Source organism: Ischnura elegans, chromosome 8, assembly GCF_921293095.1.
Source record: "Ischnura elegans chromosome 8, ioIscEleg1.1, whole genome shotgun sequence".
In the NCBI taxonomy this organism is placed as follows: Eukaryota; Metazoa; Arthropoda; class Insecta; order Odonata; family Coenagrionidae; genus Ischnura; species Ischnura elegans.
This window is the reverse complement of record NC_060253.1, coordinates 86,577,835-86,598,731: the sequence shown is the minus strand read 5'-3', so window position 1 is coordinate 86,598,731 and position 20,897 is coordinate 86,577,835. Positions and strand designations below refer to the sequence as shown.

General features: G+C 40.1%; 1 protein-coding gene across 1 annotated transcript in view; it reads left to right on the top strand.

Moving 5' to 3' along the window:
* The window catches only part of LOC124163265, a 454,892-nt gene that overhangs the window by 408,773 nt on the left and 25,222 nt on the right, over positions 1 to 20,897 (top strand). The gene's annotated exons all lie outside the window — the stretch shown is intronic.

The following is a 20,897-nucleotide window of genomic DNA, read 5'->3' as shown; positions in this document are numbered from 1 at the left end:
CGATCTCATGTAAACATTTACGAACTACTTCAAACGAAGCAGACATCGCCACGTTAATGACTTCAGTACTAGGTATGAGTACTATTGGAGATTCGTCGCTCCTTTTTTTAAATTCAATTTCAAAACAATTTTCAAGTTCTGTAGCCCCTTTTTATTCTCTCTCTTTGAATGAAGTGGGGGTATCTTTCTCTCTAGGGTTTTAGTTTCTGGATTCAGGCCTAGAAGTGATGCATATGATGAATCAAATTGAAGATATTTTGCCTTATTTCGAATGATTTGCCGCAAGAAATAAACTCATTCAAATCATGGGTGTAAGGGATTGCAAATGGTGAAAGATAATTGATGCAGAGTTAGGTATCAGTAAAGGGAAAAAAACCTCCATGTGTATTAAGCGGAGATGTAGAGGGGATTCAGAGGATAAAAGCTTTTGAAGCGTGGTACTCCTACCATTTTATTTCTTGCCGATATCATGTATACATGTTTTTGTTATTGCTATCCTTATTATATTTAACTATTCTTTTTATGATTAAATATAGCAAAAAATCGGGGCATAATTGGTTTTTTCCCCTTACGGAGACAGTAAGATCGGGATTATAATGATTACTGAAGTATAGAAATTCTTACTATGAAAAGGACCCTCGTCAAGTACCAATGCACTTAGTAGCGATTTGTGACATCTTTGTGATGGGCTTTTGAACTTCCGATTACTACCCTATAGTATGATTAAGTTAGCGTCATGAGTTATTTGATATCTATTGAAAACTAGCTTAAAGCGTGTGGAAAAGAGATGATTTTTATCTTTACGATAATTTTCTATAAATTGACATGTTATGGGCGAATTAAACGCTATAGTTGATGAGTTTTTCTGTGAGCGCCTGCATGTTTTGGTTGATAGCATTTTGGTTTTTATGGAGAGTTTGAAATAGGATTATTTGGGTCAATCTTCATTTGTAAGCTGTATGATGTTAGAATTAATGTATTTTTTGTACTATACGTGCATTTTCTGTGTATTTACTCTGTTATTAGATAGACTTGTCATTCATTTGTTTAAATCTAATGCTGCGACCAGGCAATAGCCTACTTGTTGTAGCCTAGTACCCAATAAATGTATCAATTACAGTTTATATATTTTTCGGCATTCTTTCGCGTCCGATGACCATATCTGGTTGAATAGTTAAGCATCCATAAGTTTAATATGTTTGAGTACGCAAAGCTAGTCTATCGAGGTCATCGCAGTGCAGATTACTTTTTTGTGGTGATGAAATGTTCACGTTCTACCTACTGGCTTTGCGTTCTGAAATAAATCTGAAGGAGAAAACGGTAATCGCTCGTGGAATGCGTGCTTGCAGTGTTCAGCGCTAGCTGGAAGGCCGCATTAGCCGTGGTCGACCTTGCCCACAGGAAGGATCTCATCAAAATTATTGTGCTATTTCAGCTCACAGTGGTCTCGATTACGTTGCGAAATCATCTCTCGTTGATTGGGTTTCGTAAGACTCGAGAGCCACTCTCGACTGGCCGACATGAATGTGATCAGAACATTTTTTTTCAGCGACGTGCAAGTACCGTGCTCATTTCGTGGGTCAAAAATCTTCCGCATTTCTCTGCGCGTTTCAATCAACTTCTCTCTCTGTCTCTGTATTCATCTTGTAGTCAGAAGGGTTTTATTTGGCTCGTTGGGGTTGAGAAAATGATCGGAGGTCTACACCGCAATCAACTCGTTTCTTCTCATGCATTGGGCTCGCTGATTATTGAGCCGTTCACTCGTCAGTCGTATGTCTGTCAAAGGTGTTCCAAGCAAGTCGAGTTGAAGTCTGTGTGGCGGTATTATTAGCTTGCGACGGAGTTTTCTTCGTTTGAGGTTAGGTTGAAAAAACGGGCAGCTTTCAAGTGCAATGAGGTCTGCCTTAAGCGGCCACCGAATGGGTAGAAGGAAAGTTTTCATGTAGATCGTGCGGGAAACTATGTTTATGACATTTTATGATAATAAACTTCCTTTACTCTTCCATTGAGGACCAAAACTATTGGCTTTCCAAGCTAAAATTGCAGGAAATTTCTTTAGCATCTTTATGAGGGCTTTTACGGGGGTAGTCAGATGTAATGAAAAAAAATGTTGATTAATGCAAGAATTGAATACCATTTGGACGAAAACCTAGCATAATTTTCGTCCTACATTAATGGTCATAATAAAATTTCAGTTTATCACCGTAGTTGAGCTAAATGCGAATGGCGCTGCGTTCGGTGTATTAAATAATCCGAATCCTTTGTAGCCTACAGGAAAGTCTAACCTCGAAGGATGTTTTCTACGAAAGTGGTAATAAAATGTTTTTCAGCAACATACGCTTAAGGTACGTATTCTTTTCGGGTCGCCATGTCTCTTTACGTAGGTGTCTCTCGAACAGAGGTAAGTTTTTAAGGAATGTATGGTGACAAAATGAGCCTTTAATCGATCAATGCCGGTTAAAATCGAGCCCTACCAGTTTCCGGCTGCTGAGGGGCGGCTTTTTTTTTGTTAAGGTCGAACCCTCAAGGAGGTGATGTGATCAGAAGTTAACCCCTTTCTCGATTCTTCTTAGAAGATTCTCCCAAAACTCCGTGATGACGACGCAAAATATTTTGTCGAAATAAAAACTGCTCGCATAAGGACTGAAAAGAGGTGGATTTTATTATTTGTCACTTCAATGCCTCTCGAATGTGGTACTTTATAGATAGTGATATTCCTAAGGTTTTAATAACAATCAATATACGAATTCGAGCTTGAGGTGATCTCCTCTTCTATGTGCGTCACAAAATGAGACTAATGTATCTCACTGACCAGCATTTTCTTATAGGCGTCTATTTAAGATTTTTATATGGATTCCTTTCTTTATGTTTTAAATTCAAGGTAATTTAATATCAACTATCAGTAGTCGGTGAACTCACTTCTATGCATCAATCAATGACACGAGGAAATAATTCGTGCTATTGCAGACCATTTCAATTTTCCATAACCGGTTTACGTTATTTAACGTCATATCCTAGTGGTTTCATTGACGTTCACGTATTGGAACCGGTTTGGAAAATATAAAGTGTAGAATATTGAGAAATATTTCTCAAGAAAAATGGTGCATGTCATTTTTATTTCCTGCAGATCACTTGTGCGCGCAAATGATTTGATTCATTTCTTAGAATCACCTCTTGTTAGAATTCGTATATTGCTTGTCATAAAAACCTTTGGTACTTCACTCTCTATTTAGTATCACTTTCGAGATATATTGAAGAGCTGTAATTCTTTATTATCTAGTGCGTCGTCTTTTTTCCTGGGAACAGCTGGCGTTGTTTGGCGAGAACCCTGTCTCAACCAGTACACTGAGTTTTATCTTGTATTAAAAATTTTTTTACAAACCCTTTCCACACTACACCCCCACTTCCACACCCCAGAAGAACAATAGAAGAAGGACACGAGGTCAACTACCCAGGAGGAGAGGATCATCTGTGCGAGGACTCCATCCGGACAACCACAACCCGAAAGAAGACAGTGAATGAGTGCGGGGTACCCTCACCCATCCTAGAACCTTTCTTTCCTCCCCCTCACCCTGCCTCAGTTCGAGACCCTAAAACGACCCTCCAACCCCCCCCCCCCCCCCCACAGCCTTCAATATGCTCACTTCTCGTCACCCAAACCCCATTCTCCATCCTACTCCCACCCTCCCCTCAAGCACCATGATATATAAAGAAAATCTTTAAGACTTTTTTCACACTTGAAAATGTCGCTGTAACGACGAAACGCGTAGTGTAAAATAAATCTATAAGTGGAAATATTGCAATGTGTCATTTCAACAACAGTACACTGAGTCTCATACGGAAAAATTTAGTACCCTACGCGACGTCTCTCTCACTTTTTGAATTGTATTTGACTCTTTACATCTTGTTCTTGCTATTTTAGGCACTTTTTAGGAATATTTGATGAAGAAATCCGTAATTATGTAACATAATGAACTATTTGCTATACTGAGCTAATTTTTAAGATCGAGCTTATCAACTTGGTACGCAACTAATCACCTTCAGATGTTTTGGCGGGGTAATGGGTGGAATCTTCCCACGAAATACGTAAAATTGTTAAGGATTCGATCTGTTCGAGAAAATTCATTGATTAAATCTGGTGTATTTCTGGACGAGACGTAGCTTTCATTCCCTGAGTTTTAAAGTAGGTTTGGAAGAGCTATTCAGTTGACTACCAGATACTATATGGGTGTGAAAGCCATTAGCTCCCACCTACACAAGTATTTTCCCCGCATTGATATTTTTTGTAAATGCTTCCAATGTTCCTCTGCTCAGATTCATGGGGATGCATGCGTGAAGTAACTGTAATTAGCACTTCCGAGTGTTAAATTTTAATCAGTCCACGTATTTTTAGTTACACGTATTGATTGGGTGAGGCATATGAAATATTTGTGCTGATTTGCCATTCTCGCATCAGATTCAGTGGCGCCGACTCCATGGGGCCTGAGGGGGCCCGAGCCCCCTCAAAGATTCGTTTGGGGTCGGAGCCCCCTCTATAATTCAAGAAAATAATTAAGTTATATTATGCTATGTGAAATCACAAAAATATATTGTTAATTTTTATTTCCCATGTTTGACGAAAGTTACCTTTTAAAATAAATTCAACAATGTGTGTTGAAACAAATAATTATAAGGTTAAGCAGGTTATGCAGGTTAACTGAATCAAGTGGTGAGAATCATGGTAGTGTTTCGGTGCTGCGACACACTTTGAATTCAACCTCTTCCCGGGGCAAGACCTCAAATATGGGCCCCCTCAATATTTTTTATAAGTCGGCGCCCCTGATCAGATTGTCATGTAACTTTAAATTAGTCTTATTTATTGGGTGTGTTTTGTTTTTGGAGCGACCTTTTTGTGTCATACATATTTCAGGGGCCCCTATAAGTGTAACTTATCGCAAATTGGCTTTACTGCGCGAATATTCATTACTTTGACTCGTGGGTATTAACTATGTAAACATGATCAAACTAATTGTTGACGAGTTGACTTTGTGGAAGTCCATGGATAGTGATAATTGAAACAGCAGTAGTATTTTTGCACACTTTTTTTATTCTTTCTCTGAGAGAGACTAGAGAAACAATTAGAGAAAGAATAAAGAAGTAGAAAAATACTACTGCTGTTTCAACTATCATTATACAAACCTGGTTTTTTGTGTAGAATCTGCAGTTTACGCCCAACCCAAGCACTCAAGTGCTCATCAATCCAGCTCCGACAATTGCATCGTATTTAGGGTACAAGGTAGATGATTTGGCTTACGGCTTGAATATTCCGACTCGCTTCAAATGAACTCGGAAACTAGTGAACGGTCTCATCCGCAAGAATGAATCATTCGCGAAGAAAAGCAAAACTCTTATCTATGCTCTTTTTGATGCTATAAACGTATTCTGACGAATCTTTAGCTGTTGTGGCGACTCAGATCTGATTTTAAAACCGGGAGGGATCTTCACTAGCGTGTATCTAGGAGGTTGGAGGTTGGGTTAGGTTAGAGTTTTTGGCTTCCCACCTTGTGGGTCCGGGTTCACATCCCAGCGGTAGTATAGATTTAGATTGCCCTATCCCAGATAGATAGTGGGCATGGAGAATGGCACTTCCTGGGCAGCACTCCGCCCTTCGGATAGAACATTAAGCTTTGGCGCCTATCGTGAAGAGTAGGCTAACGCCAACGCCGGGTTTCTCTTCGCGCCCTTCTCTCATGGCGCAAATGACCTCAGCTGTCGGTCGCCTCCTCCAAATATCATCGTCGTCACTGGTCAACAATCCTAAGATTGGTTTGACGCAGTTCTCCACTCAATTCTCTTATCAGCTAATCTGACACTTACATATATCTTCTCTTCCACGTCCTTCTTTACCTGTTCCAAATATTTTTTTCGAGATCTTCCTTTTCCGTTCTTGCCATCCACTTGTTCCTCGACGATTGTCTTCATCAGGCCATCATGTCTCAAGATCTGGCCTACACGGCTGTTTTGTCTTCTTATTAAGGTTTTCATGATGCTGGTACACTTCGAAATTTAGTGCTATAGAAGAATGATGAGGATAAAATGGTTCGATCGAGTTAGTAATGAGGAAGTCCTAAGAAAAGTAGGAGAGAGGAGAAGCCTCATGTTGAGGGGAAAAGAAGGTTGGAAACCGCTGTATTATCCTCATTACTAACCCTGTCGAACCAAATACCATACCATGCGTTTATCGCGCTCAGCGGGTTATCTTGTCTGGCCGATCCGCTCTTCTCCGCACTGATCTGATCTTGGGCGCGGGGTGGAGTTGGAATCCTTGACCCTGCGCCTGAGCCGCCGCCTCCCTGGCCGCCCCGTCATCTGCGCGGCTGTCCGCTACACCTGTCGCCTTCCACATGGGCCTTCGGGAGGGGGCGTATGTTTACCTCGAGTGGGAGGGGAGGCACACACATCTCCGCTCCGCCGTTGCGTCATATCCTCCCCCCTCCCCCGTGCAGCTGTCCACCTTTCCCTCCCCCACCCACTCCACCTGCCTCGCCTCAATGTTTTCCTTCAAAGAACTCTCCTTTTTTCCTCTTCCACCGGTTTGTACCGCAAGTGTATTGTCGGCAGTTATTAATCAGTTGATTATTTATAGCTAATTAAACGTGGATATTTAAAGTCGTCTTTTTCCGGAGAGATATCGTGGAACATCATATCGAATTATTAACAAAGGTACCGTACTGATCACTTTATTTTATTTCGCAGCTCTACTACACAGAAAGAGGAGAAAGGATAGGCCGAACAGTGGGAAATGGTGAAGAAGAAAAGAAAGAAAATGGTGAAGAAAAAAAGAAAGAAATTTGATTTATTGAACGAAAATGAGATTGTTAGACGCTCCCCTATCTTTGTTGTAATCCTCTGCTGCTTTGAAACCCCATTTCCTTCCTCTAAAACCATTTTACCTTGTGACATTACGCAAGTCCGGTGTTTTGGTTGGACTGGTCCATATGATGTAATCTTCTCAACTAACTTTCTGTGCCTCCTCCGTAACCCCATCTTCCCCTTCCTTACCAAACTCCCCATTATTCCTTCTGATCCTTTAAGGGATCCTTCCTTCTGATAGCAATGAGTGGTAAACATTGGCTACAGAAAAATGGACTTTAAATACGCGTACGTGTGGGCCATTTATATAATACATTTTCCTCTAAATAGGAAAATCCGTATAGCTATTTTGTTTACGTGTAGTTTGCAAGAGTATCAAATATACTGCAGAGTATGTGGTACCCTCCGACTATCGTAAAAAATCGTTTCAGGCTTGCTTTGGTGAAAATGCGATATATCCATGAATATAAACGACAAATGGTAAGCTCAGCTCAACTTAATAATTCCAACCAGCTCCGGATCCAGGATAGGGACAAGCTGTGGTCTAGTTCTAGGACTAGGGGTAGCCTCCCAGCAGGAGTGGGGGTCAGAACAAAATAATCCTTTTATCTACATTAAATTGGATACCCAAGGGAGGGGGGGGATATCTTCCCCCCTGGCACCTCTCTGGATCCGCCACTGGCTCCAAAAAATACAGATCAAGGCATGCTGGACTAAGAAAGGCTGGCATTGCGGAAGCGTTGTCGCTTGAATAAAAATAGGGAGCATACCTGCGTGAGAGTCAACTGTAACGTCCTCAGGTTCCAGTCCCCCCTCGGATTCCCCTGGGTCCCTGTGACCTAAAAAGAACCCTTATTGTCCTGCGCACTGAGCTGTGGAGTTTCCGTGACCCAGTTACATGGGGCACCCCACGTGTCTCTGGAAATATACATGCATAATCCAGGCCTCTTACGCCCGTTCCTTAAGTCACTCCGGGCAAGCTCATGATTTTAACCATACCGCGGCATCGTCACCTCCGTGCATCATTTACTCTGGGACGCGCATGTTTACTAAGCGCACGCCCGCCACCTTAAAAACCAGTGTATAGGACGCTAAATTCGTCATTACGCTATTCCAAACGTATACTTTTCGTAATTGTTGTTAGAAAAAATCTTAGTCATTAAATCGGAAGTGGAAGTTTGAATGTGGTGGAAGAGCTTCATATAAGTATTGATAACACGTTTATAATTTATTTTTTAATTTGTCTTATCGTCCTGAAAACATCTCATTAAAGGCTTTTTACATCGGGGAAGTAACTTGTAACAGCAATTATCACACACAACCATGTCCTGGGTAGTGAAGCACTACCCAGGCGGGACTCGAACCCGCGCTCTTCGGTTTAGCAGGCGAGGACTTTACCCCGCAGCTACCGAGGCCGTTACACTTTCTTACTTCCACAATTTATTTAAAAAAATACAATCGGTTTCGACTATCAAGCCATTGTCAAGTACATAAACAATGTATTTTATTGTGTGTTCTATTATTATTGTATCGTTTACTATAAGCAGTTTATTGTTTACGTACTTGATAACGGCGTGATTGCCGAAACCGGTCGTATTAAAAAAAAAAGTATATGCGTAAGTCATGAAGTGTTATCATCGCTAAAATCTTAGTTTTCAAAGACCAAATTCAACGAAGTTAAATAAAATAAAGGAAGAGCGTAGAGAAAATGGATACTTAATTCATTTTATGTTTTAGTTTGTAATTTTTACAGCTATTTCAACCGACGCTAACACTAGTTTCACATACTAATTAGCACGGTGTGACTTCAATAACAGAAATCGGGTGTTGTTTAATCAAAAATTAGTACTTTCCAGTACGTTTTTATTTCAATTTAGTTCTAAGATATGTAAAAATTTCATTTTTGTCGTGATTCAAATATTCTAAATTAAATTTTTTTGTCGAAGTGGCTTACATTCAACTTTTTCGCAATACTTAGCCAAGGACTACAGTAAGAGTCCAAAGACTTCGTTCCAATTTTATCTTGCAGTCATGCGATTATGTATCTATTTTGTTTGTTTGTATATTTTAATGCTTTGATATAACTATCGCGCATTATCCCCCTCGCAGCAGTTGACTAATTTTCATGGTGAATAATTATGGCATTTTTTTTTCTTTTCAGGTAAGTGTTCTGGCGGATCTGTATATTGTGGTATTGCTATGAAGTAAGTATTTCATTTTTATACTTGTCCCATGTAATAAATAATTGCTCATTAGGCTTTATTTCGTAATTTTATGATGTTAAGTTGAAATATTGAAAGAATAATTTCATCTTTATTAAAGTAGCAAAATTAGGATTGATGAGACTGGAGACTCTTACATTTGACAAATTGGACAAACACACACATCCATGCCCTTGGTGGTGAAATTCGCCCACTAAGACTCGACCCCGCGATACCGGATTTGGAGAGCTAGGATATTAACCCTCCGCCACCGAGCGACGAAAATAATTATTACGTATTTAGCGATTCTTTATTAAGTTTAGATAAAAAACTATTAGTAGCACCCACTTTTAATTTCTTGCTTACTTCATTCGCGTTCCAGATCATTCACTCTTTCATGAAAAACCGCTCACTGTTGGACGGAATCGTTCACAAGTGTGTAAGAAATGACATAACGTCAGAGAACGGATGCGGGCAGGGATGAGAGGAGTCCTAGTAGTGGTGGAATACTTGGCCGTAGCGATTCACGTCGTCAACGTATCTACGAAACGGTATACAGGGTAGAGAAAAATTGTGTGACGACAATTTCACCTTGCTCATAGCTTATGCCAGTAGGAATCAAAATCACTGATAATGTTATGGTCGAAAACGCACCATTTTTAAACTATAGAGAATTGGAGGCAAGCGCGAGCGGCGAGTTTGCCATGTTGCCGGATGCTCTAGACAACTCGTGGTCTCGAATGCTTTGTCTACCGAAGATCGCGATGCATCCAAGGCAGCTCGCTAGCTCAGTGGTAGCGCGGCAACAGGGCAAACTCGCGGCCAGTGAGAGCCAAGTTTTTGAAGTTTAAAATGGTACGTTTTCGACCTAAACGTCACCGGTAATTTTGGTTCCTACTGGCATCAGCTATCCAGTAAAATTTCGTGTCTAAGTATTTCTCCACCCTGTAGGCAGTAATTCTTCCGGGTTTCCTTCCGCGTTTAGTAATTTTTCTGGACAATATTTGAACTATATTTGAATTTATTACTACCTTTGAACTATTTGTGATAATTAAATAATTGGAACGTTGGCGAAATATTATCCATAAAAATGGATAAACTAGATAGAATCAATGCCTTGAGTCAATATCTCCGCGGAAGCCCACATGGAAAAATTTCTCCTACCTGTGTTAACGGTCGATTTTTACTACGCTAATAGCTCGAGAAGTAAGGGGACGGATCAAAATACCGGGGCCTCTTTATTTTTAAAACTCACTCACAATCGGTAATTTAAACAAGTGGTGACCGAACCCATTCCCGAACTAAATTGCAAAATCTGACTAGCGTGAACGATTCCAGTGGCCATCATTAAATCTGCGGTGTTACCCGGTTCTCTCTCTTCCCTTTCTGCTCGGATTGTTTGCCGTTTACAAATCTATGTCAGCACCGATTCGTCCCGGAACGCTAAATCGGCGAACATTCCAGCGGCGTGAGGAGTCCGGAAGACTCCGGCGGAGAGAGGAATGTCCGGATGCTGATAGTTTGCGTGCGTTTCGAAGTATGCGCGCGTGCGCCTGCTCTCTCGGACGTGTCGTAAATAAACGCACGCGGGAAGATTCGTCGGTGCCACGGGCGGGAACTGCGTGGGAAACTACTCGCGCCTGTTTAAGCTCGCATTCATTTTACGACCCGTGGAGTGAAATGTGTCTTTGAGTATTCTACGGCCCCGACGGGACGGAGAGCATTATTCGTGGAAGCCACTGCACTTGCCTCCCCCAGAATTACGGTGAAGTCATACGCGTTACTGCATGACCTTCGCACGTGTTTAGTTACTTTCGTGGGACTGGTACTAAACTTCTCTCGCGGCGGTGTTTCGTGGTCGTAGGTGTGACTGCTTATGCGTGAGGAAATTATGTTCGCACGTTGTTAGATTGAAATTATTATTTGAGGTATTCTACCGGATAGGGTTGGTTTCTATGGAGCATTTCGTGAATCATCCCACTCCTCTCTGAATCGATATAACTTCTTCAGTTCCCTCTAAAACCCATAATCTCTATTAATATTATTCTCTTCCTTTCCTTTACCTGCTTTCCTAATATTCTTTCTTCTAAAACGCTTTTAATATCCCCTACACGCTGAGCACTCGTTCAATGCAAACCTGTGTATTCATCTCATGTAGAAGTTTCCTCTTATCATCCACTATCTTTGTCGTTTCTCGTACGCGATAACTAACTATGAGAATGGTATTTTTTTAAATACCACCATTTGCATTGTTACGTGACATTTATTTCCTTTACCATTCGATGATCTTTTTTTACCTTCGTGAAGTTTTGGATTACATTGTTTTGTCAATGGCTTCTTAATGATATGGTATACTATTCTTTATAAGGCCATGTGATGCTATAGAGCTCACTTTATATCGTTCCTGACAATGTAAAATGATTTATCGTGAAATGCTGACCGCCATCAACCTCATATAGGCTTTAGTTTTTGAACTGTAGTCCCTGGGAATATTATTTTAATTTTTTGAACAGGTCTGTCTTAACATCTACAAAAAATTGTTGGAATTTATATTGGTTTTTATGATCAAAATGAAACATAAATTAGGTGGTTGTTTACTTCATAGTAAGTACCGATTTCCAAGAATATGTCAAGTTCCTCTCCGGCAAATATTAAGCTTTAATAAATGAATTCAAGGCAAAGCAACTGCGGAAAACGCTCGGGTTGGACTAATGTTTCACTATCAATTATAAATTCTGTATTGTGGACTCTCCCTTTTGAAAATATTCCTTATTGAATTAAATAAGACCTGTGTATTCCAGCAATATTTTATTCAAACACCTTATGTGGTTTCAACGTCTGAGCGTCGTAATCATGATTCACTAACAATAAGTTAGGTAACATAAGTTAAGATTAACAAGACTTTGTAAGACTTTGAACTACGGCCGAATATATAATAACATTTTTGAATACAACTTCTGTGGAATATTACATTTTTTCCAATACATCATGTGTATATCAAACTTATTAGGCTCGACTTTTTTTACATTCACCATATATTCAAACTTATGAAAAATGTATCCATGATTTTGTGAAAAAGTACAAGATTGCATCAACCATATAGTGATATGCCTAATTTCACGGATATTAACCGCAGACATATTTCGTTTAAGTGTGTGGAATGTAATATCGGATTTTTCTTCGTCCGTTGAACATAGTATGTTTCAGTCTTGAGAAAAATAGAAGTTCATGTTTTCAGAGTCCAATACGATTCCTCTTCATCTCCCATATCTCCCTTCGCTTCCGTCAACTTTTCATTCTCAGGTGGAAATGAAGGGTTTCTCTCGCTTCGTTTCCGAAAACATCGATCCGGAGAGGTTGTGTGTTTTTCTTGCTCGTGTTTTGGTTCCCCTTTTCGAATATACGGAAGAGAGAGGGAGAACACAAAAAAAAGGTCTTCAAGTCCGTCAGTGGGTTTTTCCCGCCGTTGAAGTGGTTTTATCTTTTTTTAACCAAAGTTTTTTACTATTTTTTTTCCTCATATTAGTTCCCTTTATATCTCCCCCACATCGTGTGTGTGCAAGGGGTGGAAATTGGGTCAGGGTGCGTATTGGGGTTGCAACGGCGTCCGTCCCAAGTTAGTGGCGGCGTGCTCCGCGCCCTTTTCCGCTGCGCGTGGCTCTACCTCGTTTGTTTCGTCGTTTCGGCCAATGGGGGCCGCGCGCCGTTTTATCGACTCGTCCTCCGTCCGACCCCTCCTCGGCTCGATATCCTCGGTGCATCTCGCTCGGGACTTGACGCTCGCTCCCCTTGCAGCTCGCGAGACCTTAACGCCCCCCATTTGACCCGATTCCTTGTTGGAGAAAAGAAGACCAATTTTACGCGCCGTGTGTACGCTGTCTTTCCTTTGTTGATGTGATGCCTTAAGTGTAAACATATGTAGGAGCGCTCCAGGAGGATGCGCGGTGGCTAAACGCGAAGGCCAACATTGAAATCCTTACTTCGGTCCACTGTCAACGTAGTCAATTGACTTCATGGCCCCTTTCACTATTCCTGATTTAATCGTATCCGACCCTCTACAGTGTGTTTATCTTCAATCTTCTGGACACTATTTCCTACTAGTTCTTGGTTATTATTACTATAGTATTGTACCGATTATGGTAGGTTTCCATGGAGTACTAAAGAAGTAATCTGGGAACCTCCCTTTCCTTCCAGCACTGCCTTCTTCAACTCACTGTAAGGCCTACTTCGTTTCAGTCTATCTAAAAATTCTATTCACTTCCTTCTCCTCCCTCGTTTACCTAACATTCTACCCTCTAACCCCGTTTTCAACAACCCTGTCAGTTGAAAAACTTTCGGGCTATGACGCCGCGTCGATTTTCTGGTGGCCTTAACGTTTCCCGACCGTTGGAGGTCTCTTTTTCGAGATAATCTGACGAATTAGAAATTTTTGTTCGTATATAGAGGTATCCGTGTCAAGGGGTGGGGAGATAGGAGTGGGAGGTTGGAGGAGTGGGAGGTTGGAAGAGTAGGTAGTTGATTGTTCTTTAGAATTACGGGTTGCCAAGTATGATTTATTTTAAGGCCAATGCCCCTGTTAAAATTCTTTTCCTTTTTTTCTCGCTTTCTGATTTTCTCAAGTCTCTGGAATCGTACGTTGCATTTCATAAGCACTAGTATGTGATCTGAATACATATCCGCCGCGGAGAAGCTGCGCGAATTTTTCAGACTACATACTTCTAAACCTCTATATTACCATGATGTAGTGTATCTGATATCTCCCCGTACCCCTTGGTACCTTCGCTCTTAGTGATAATTGAAACACGTTTGTGATGAATAACTTGTTTCTCTTGCAAAATTATGTTACTTTCTTTCTCCTTTCGTACCGCATTCCTAATCCAAATCCTCCTATTTCGCTTTCATACCTCTCTTCCTCGACCGAGGGGTTTCAGTCCCCTATTACCGCTAGATATTTCTTGCTCGAGATTTCCCTAATTATTTACTCCAGCTGTTTGTACTCCTCATCTACTTTTGCCCCATGAAAAAGTTAGCGCATGAAATACTTCGTGAAATGTTCTCGGGATCGCCACGGGGTCAGGAACTGCGTAACTGCCGACGTTTTCATGCCTGACTGAATTGGCTAACCTCCGGGCTGGACTCACAGCCCTGAGGACGATGGCCGAGTCGGACATCGAAACGTCGCGTCGGCAGTTACGCAGTTCCTGACCCGGTGGCGATCCCTAGAACATTTCACGGAGTCTATTCGTCGAGAAAGCGCTAAATCTTTCTTCATGAAATACTTAGTTATAATTTATCTTAAATCGTAGAGCTTATCTTTATTATTGAGGTCTAAATTGAAACGGAAATAAATAAAATAGTCGACATGAGCAAAATCAAAACATATTCTAGCGTCATACTCAGCCGATCAAACTCATCTCGTTGAAAATGAACTTCGCTCATATCTTATCGTTTTATTTTCAGTCGTTAATTCTAGCCATCTAATGTACGTATTTTCTTTATCTCGCGACTAACGGGGTTTTCCTCACTCCGTTTCGTCGAATCAATAATATTTGGAGGAGGTACCATACAGAGTTGATCGTCGTCACCACAGCGGAATTAAATCAGATTACCTTTTATCTTAGCTTAAGTGTTGCTTGAATTTCGATTTAGGCGGTGAAGATAAGATCGTGAGTGAGTTGACGTTCTGACTTTTCGTGAGTGGACTCGATAAGAAGACGCAATACTCCGGTTAGTCTGGTAGTTTCCAGTGATGTGTTACTCGTTTAAAAATTAAGCTTTTCTTGAAATTTTCCGGTTTTAAATAGTAAACCATTTTCTACACTCGTGTATTATTACTAGTGTGTAAAGATATACATATTCCTCCGTTCATTCATACAAAGCCATATCCGCAAGAATAGATGCATATGAATTCATAGAGAGGAAAAGATAGGGAAACGAACATATAACAGTAAAACGACAAGGACAACGGTGCTCTGGTAAATTCAGAAATAATAGCGTAAAAATGCGTCCAAACTGGGGCTTGGTCCCAGAACCTCTCGATTGCCATCGAGTGCTCTATTAGTTGCGCTACCAGGACGCTTAAATTTACTATGAATATCCCTTTTTCCCTTCTATGAATTTATATTCTAGTTTTAAAATTCGATATTGTTTCTGCAGTACTTTCTCAGAAGAAAGTATACTTAGAGCATACTTTTTACTTTATAGTACTATAGTAGAGTAATAGTAAAGTACTATAGAGTACTTTCTCATGAAAGAATAAGTAAATGATTGAGAACACTGGAAAATGTATAAATAAGTCTATTTTATGTATCCTGAAAATTTTAACATGATAACCTAGTTTTTACATGAGCAATACTTCACGGAACAAGACAAAATACTACTGGTCGAAGATTAATGCATCCTTTTAACTTGGGAGAGGTCTAAATTTTTACTATGGCGGTGAAGATCAGATAACCAGTGAGTTTACGTTATAAATTTTCATGAGTGAACTCATTTTCTTCCGTTAACGTGCGAATAACTCATTCAAACCGAGCTCGAAAATCTTATGTGTTTTCGATGGGTTTTACCTGCTGAAATCTCTTCGTCGCTTAGAGTTAGGCATACCTTGTGGAGGAATGGAAGAAAATAGTTTTAAATCCGGAAGATCATTCGGGCAAGACGATCAGAGAACAACAAATGGATATTGATTCCCCTGAGTCAGTGAAATATTGTGCATTCTATGACTGGAAGTCAATTCATCAAACAGATATGCAATAATTGGCTTGAAATATTGTGTAACTCATCGGTATGTCGAGAAAATTCTTAGTATACGTTGTGGAAGTAACTCTTTCGGAAGGAATTTATAGAAGACTGACGAACGAGAGATCGTTTATTTATGACGAAAGGACTTTCCGTAATGTGTGGAGTCGCGTGATCGAAGGAAATCAATCATTGGTTTGTTGTTTCTGTTTATATTATGAAATCGAAGGTGGAGAATTTTCCCTTGTGCCTTGGCCACCCGCGGTTATTTATCCATTAAAATAGGTTTGTGCTAAACGGAATTTTGTGAGACTCCATCGGGGAAGGTTAATAATAATAACATGGTGTATTGTTCTTGGACATTGTCCATTTAGAACATGTACTATACAATAGAGGTAGTAAGACTAATTAATTGCCGGCCTCGGTGGCGGTGGGGTTAAGTCCTCGCCTGCCTACCCGTAGGTCGCGGGTTCGAATCCCGCCTGGGTAGGTGATCCCTAACCAGGGCATGGATGTTTGTGTTGTGCGTTGTTGATGTTGAAAAACCCGTTGTAAAGGCCGCAATGTGCTGTTTACGGGAAATGGGAAATAAATAAATATTTAAAGAATTCATAATGGAAAATATATAGAGTTAGGCTAATTAGTATATTACTACTTTTCCTCTTCTATTCTTGACCTGTTCAATTAACTTTTTTATGATGTTTCATGGAGGTTATGTCATAGTAAACCAAGTTATAGCCAACGTTTCGATTTATGTTAAATCATCCTCAGGGCTATGAAAGTGAAAACATGAACAATATAAAATACAAAGATGACAACGATATACAATAGTTTTACATAAAAATGTTACGATCACGTCATCTTTGTATTTTATATTGTTCATGTTTTCACTTTCATAGTCCTGAGGATGATTTTACATAAATCGAAACGTTGGCTATAACTTGGTTTCAATTTGACCTAAACTCCATGAAACATCATAAAGAGTTAGGCTAATACATTACAACGAAAATAATATGAAAATATGAAACAGAAGATGTTACAAAAGAGGTTATACACTTTCAAAGGTTTTTAAATATCGAAATAATCAAAGAGACAGAATCTTTTACATCCTTTGGTACACGTCTCCCACAACAGAGTAGGATTTTTCAAAAGTGATCTTCTGTGTTGGGTAGGTCGAGGAGCGGGGCCCTGACTATCCTTTGGGGCCCGAATTTCAGGGGCTCTCCTATTTTTGAGCTCGCAAGGCTAGAGCCCCACTGAATAAGAAATCCCATGCCCACGACCTTCAGCCCACCCCCTCTGGGAGGCGGCCTCAATAAATTCCCATTCAAGTTGGTTTTTAGCCTCAGTTAGTAAGTAACATTTACGGTAAAAGGTTGCTGAAGTATGTTGTACCTCATACCTTTAATTGTATGCCAAAGGCTTTATGTAATCTCAAATCTTTGGCCGACATTAAAAGATAAGTGAAAGATTGGTTAATAAGTGATATTGTAAACTTGTAATTTCTTTATTTTAATCTGAATTGTACAACATATATTAAATTATCATAGTTTTGTTTAAAAGCCCCTAAAGTTGAAGTTGAAACTTGTAATATAAATGCTATGCTCTCAATGTGCCACATGTTGTATTGAATAACTGGAACCTTCTGATAAGCCATATGGCTTAGAAGGACCAAGTTTGTATATGCAGATAAAGGCAGTTATTATTAATTATTTAATATTTTCTTGTCCCTCTTGTTAAATAAGTAATTCTTTTTACTTGTATTTTCATTCGACTCCTCCATCGCCTATCTTAACGCTTCTTTCAGAGGAACTTATTAATTTAAAATCTGTTGGGGTCGGAGTTTTAATAAGTGCGGGTTACATAGCATTTGTCTCTCATTGGATATTTAATTTGACTAATTGTGAGAGTGTACAACGTTTGAGCTGCAGACATCTACATCTACATAATGCCCTGCGAGCCACCTCTAGGGTGTTTGGCAGGGGGTGAAAATCACCAACATGCAGCATGCAAGAGGACCACCACATGCACACCGCACGGTCATAGAAATATTACTTACACTAGCAAAATATACATGCTTATTCATAAAAAAACATTGCTAATGGTTAGTAATTCCTATAGCAAATACATGCAAGGTTAGAACTATGGAAAAAAAACATGCAATGAGTAATCCTGGCGAGCGACGCCGTTAATCCTATCAATTAAGAAAACGTTGCTATCCTAGGCCTATTGCCATATAGGCATGTGCTATCCGGTATAAAATAATGCTATTCGTGAACTTATTAAAATACTACGGAAAGCGGCGCGAATCGTCTGAAAGCTGCTAAGAGCGAACGGAAGAGTGTTAGTCAGCAAAGAGTTAAAGATGAATTCGGCCAGAGGCCGCTAGATACTCGGAGGATACGTGCTTATAGTACATGTAACAGATATCCTTTTGACCTAATCGAAGACCAATCTGTGAAACGCTCTATGTTAATAAGTCGGAGAAAAACGATAAATGATTACATATGTTTTGCCTCGCTGGCGGCGGGGTAAAGTCCTCGCCTGCCTAATCGAAGGTCGCGGGTTCGATTCTCGCCTGGGTAAGTTACCGCTATCCAGGGCGTGGATGTTTGTGCACGTTTGACTGTTAAAAGTTATCAAAATCCCGATGTAAAGACCGACTAGTGCTGTTTTTGGAGGTGTAGAAATAAATTTAAAAAAACGGAAAATAAATTGTTTTTCTCATGCAGAATGCAGTGCTAAAATATTTACTGCATAATTGATATTAGGTAGGACTCAGGTAGTCAATTCTTTTGCAGCACGCACCGGTGTTTTATTTTCATTATCGCACAGGTTAACGGCTCGTGACGTAAATAACGCCATACGCGTATGCAATCGGCCTGCGGGATACAGTAGAGTCTTGCTAAACCGGACTAATGTGGGCTTTTCGGGTTTGTGAAATGTCTGGGTTATAGGAAAAGGCGTAAAAATATAAAAGTACCAGTTTTTTTAATCATTATTGCCATGTGTTGATGCCATGTCTTGGAGTATAGGTCTTGAAGAGTTTTAAATGCTATTTTTTTGCCTACGTTTCGGTACATTTGTATACGTTCCACAGGGATATGAATTAATATGAGAACATAATTTTGATATAAAAGGGGCATAAAAAGGTCATAAAGAAAAAAAGGAATAAGAATTCAGTTGTTAATGAATTAAAAAAGAAGATACTAGAATTTTGGCTAGTCAAAAATGTAGTCTCTTCTTCTCAAATAATTGACTCCTGGATGCTTTTTTATTTTATAATTGTAGAAAACATTGCTGTGTAACAAAAGTATGTCCTCATATTCATTCAGAGCCCTGATAAAGGTGTACAAATGTATCGAAACGTTGGCGAAACCTTATATTTAAAAGTCTTCAAGACACTGAATCTACATTAAACACAGAGGTCAAGAGAAAGAAAAAAGAAATAAAAACAAATGTTACCATATTAAACATATATTTATTACATACGTGTACAAAGTGGTACAGCTTTAATGTCAACTGCTTAAAAAAATACGAAAAAACTTATAATTGCACTTATAAAGAACATTTCGTAGCGTTTGATGTGCTGAAATTTACCGCATTGCTGCGGTTTCCGCGTTATCCGGACTTATCAGCGTCCGCATTAGCTTGACGCTACTGCTGATAGATTTAGATTGAACGAACCATTCGTGCTGATTTAGCATTAAGCTACCCTATTTAGTTGCTACCTCGGTCCCGATTGTCATTGTGTGTCGGATAATCCTGGTTGTTCTTCAACACAGCGGGGGTATGCATCCCGGCTGAATTCACCCCTTGACTAAGCGGCCGCAAATCCTATTTTCAGCGGCAGTGACCTTCGCGGAAATTGATAACGCGTGTATACCACGCGGAGGAAAAAGACGTTCCAATGTCAAGTCAAAGCCAGAGAGGTGGCGTCGACAAGCAATGCCTTAGGGAACTAATCGCAAGGGTGGATCCCGTGATTTAATTTTTTCCCTCTATCTTGAGTATCCGGGCATTAAGCTATCTCGTTTCCCATTCATCAGGCTGCTTTATGCCATCTAGCGTCGTAGAATTTGAAAACCTCCCGTATGTTCAAGCCAAAATGGTGCATTGTTTGTCGTCTTGGTGCGGACTAATAACTAAATTTTCCTGGGGGAGGGTAGCTCCTCCCGCTTACCCTGGCGGGTATTCCATACCCACCTATATCAGTTGCACCTAAAACCCTCCAGCCTTAATTCATAGCTGCGCCCCTGCAGGTTACCAGAGGGCTATTTGCCAGGTGGTAACAGTTGATGTGTAATGAAAATGGAATAAATGAAAATACATCACCAAAAGAAGACTAAGACTAGATGAGTGAAATCGAAAATTAAAAAATAAGCGATGAAATTAGCTTTCAATCTTATCTCGGAATTCCCCCATGCTTATTCCCCCGCAAGTGTGCGGGAGAGTTCTCAAAGTCTATTCATTTTTCTTCTCCGCACTGGTGAGTCCCATTTCAGTACTTGCAGCGCATACTATTCATTCCATCTTAAAATATGTCCATACCCTCTGCATGCATTCTTCCCTCTTGCACTTTTCTTCACACGTGAACGACTACTGTCACGACTTTAGTTATAATGATATATTTTCGATTGGTAGAACGCGTTTATCATATGGATTTATATTTAATCATATTATCATAATTATTTAAATATTCTACCAATTTAGGTAGGTTTCCATGGAGTACTTAAGAAGCATTTCGGGGAGCCTCCCCTACCTTCAAACACTCCCCTCTTTAATTCACTATAAGGTCTACTCCCTTCATTTTAATTAAAAAATCCTATTAACTTTCTTCCTCTCCCTTGTTTACCTAACATTCTACCCTCTAGCACCGTTTTCAACATCCCCTCCCCGTGAAGTACTCGCTCCATCCGTACCTTCTGTCTCCTCCCTATCTCAGGTAAAAGCTGCCTCTCTTCACCCACCATATCCAGCACTTCGTCGTTCCTCCTCCTCTCCGTCCACTTCACCTTCCCCATTCATTTAATCATATTTATAATGTACGTGGGCGGGCAAACTTGATTGAAGACGTGAACACGATAAGGTCCTCCAATGAGTTCT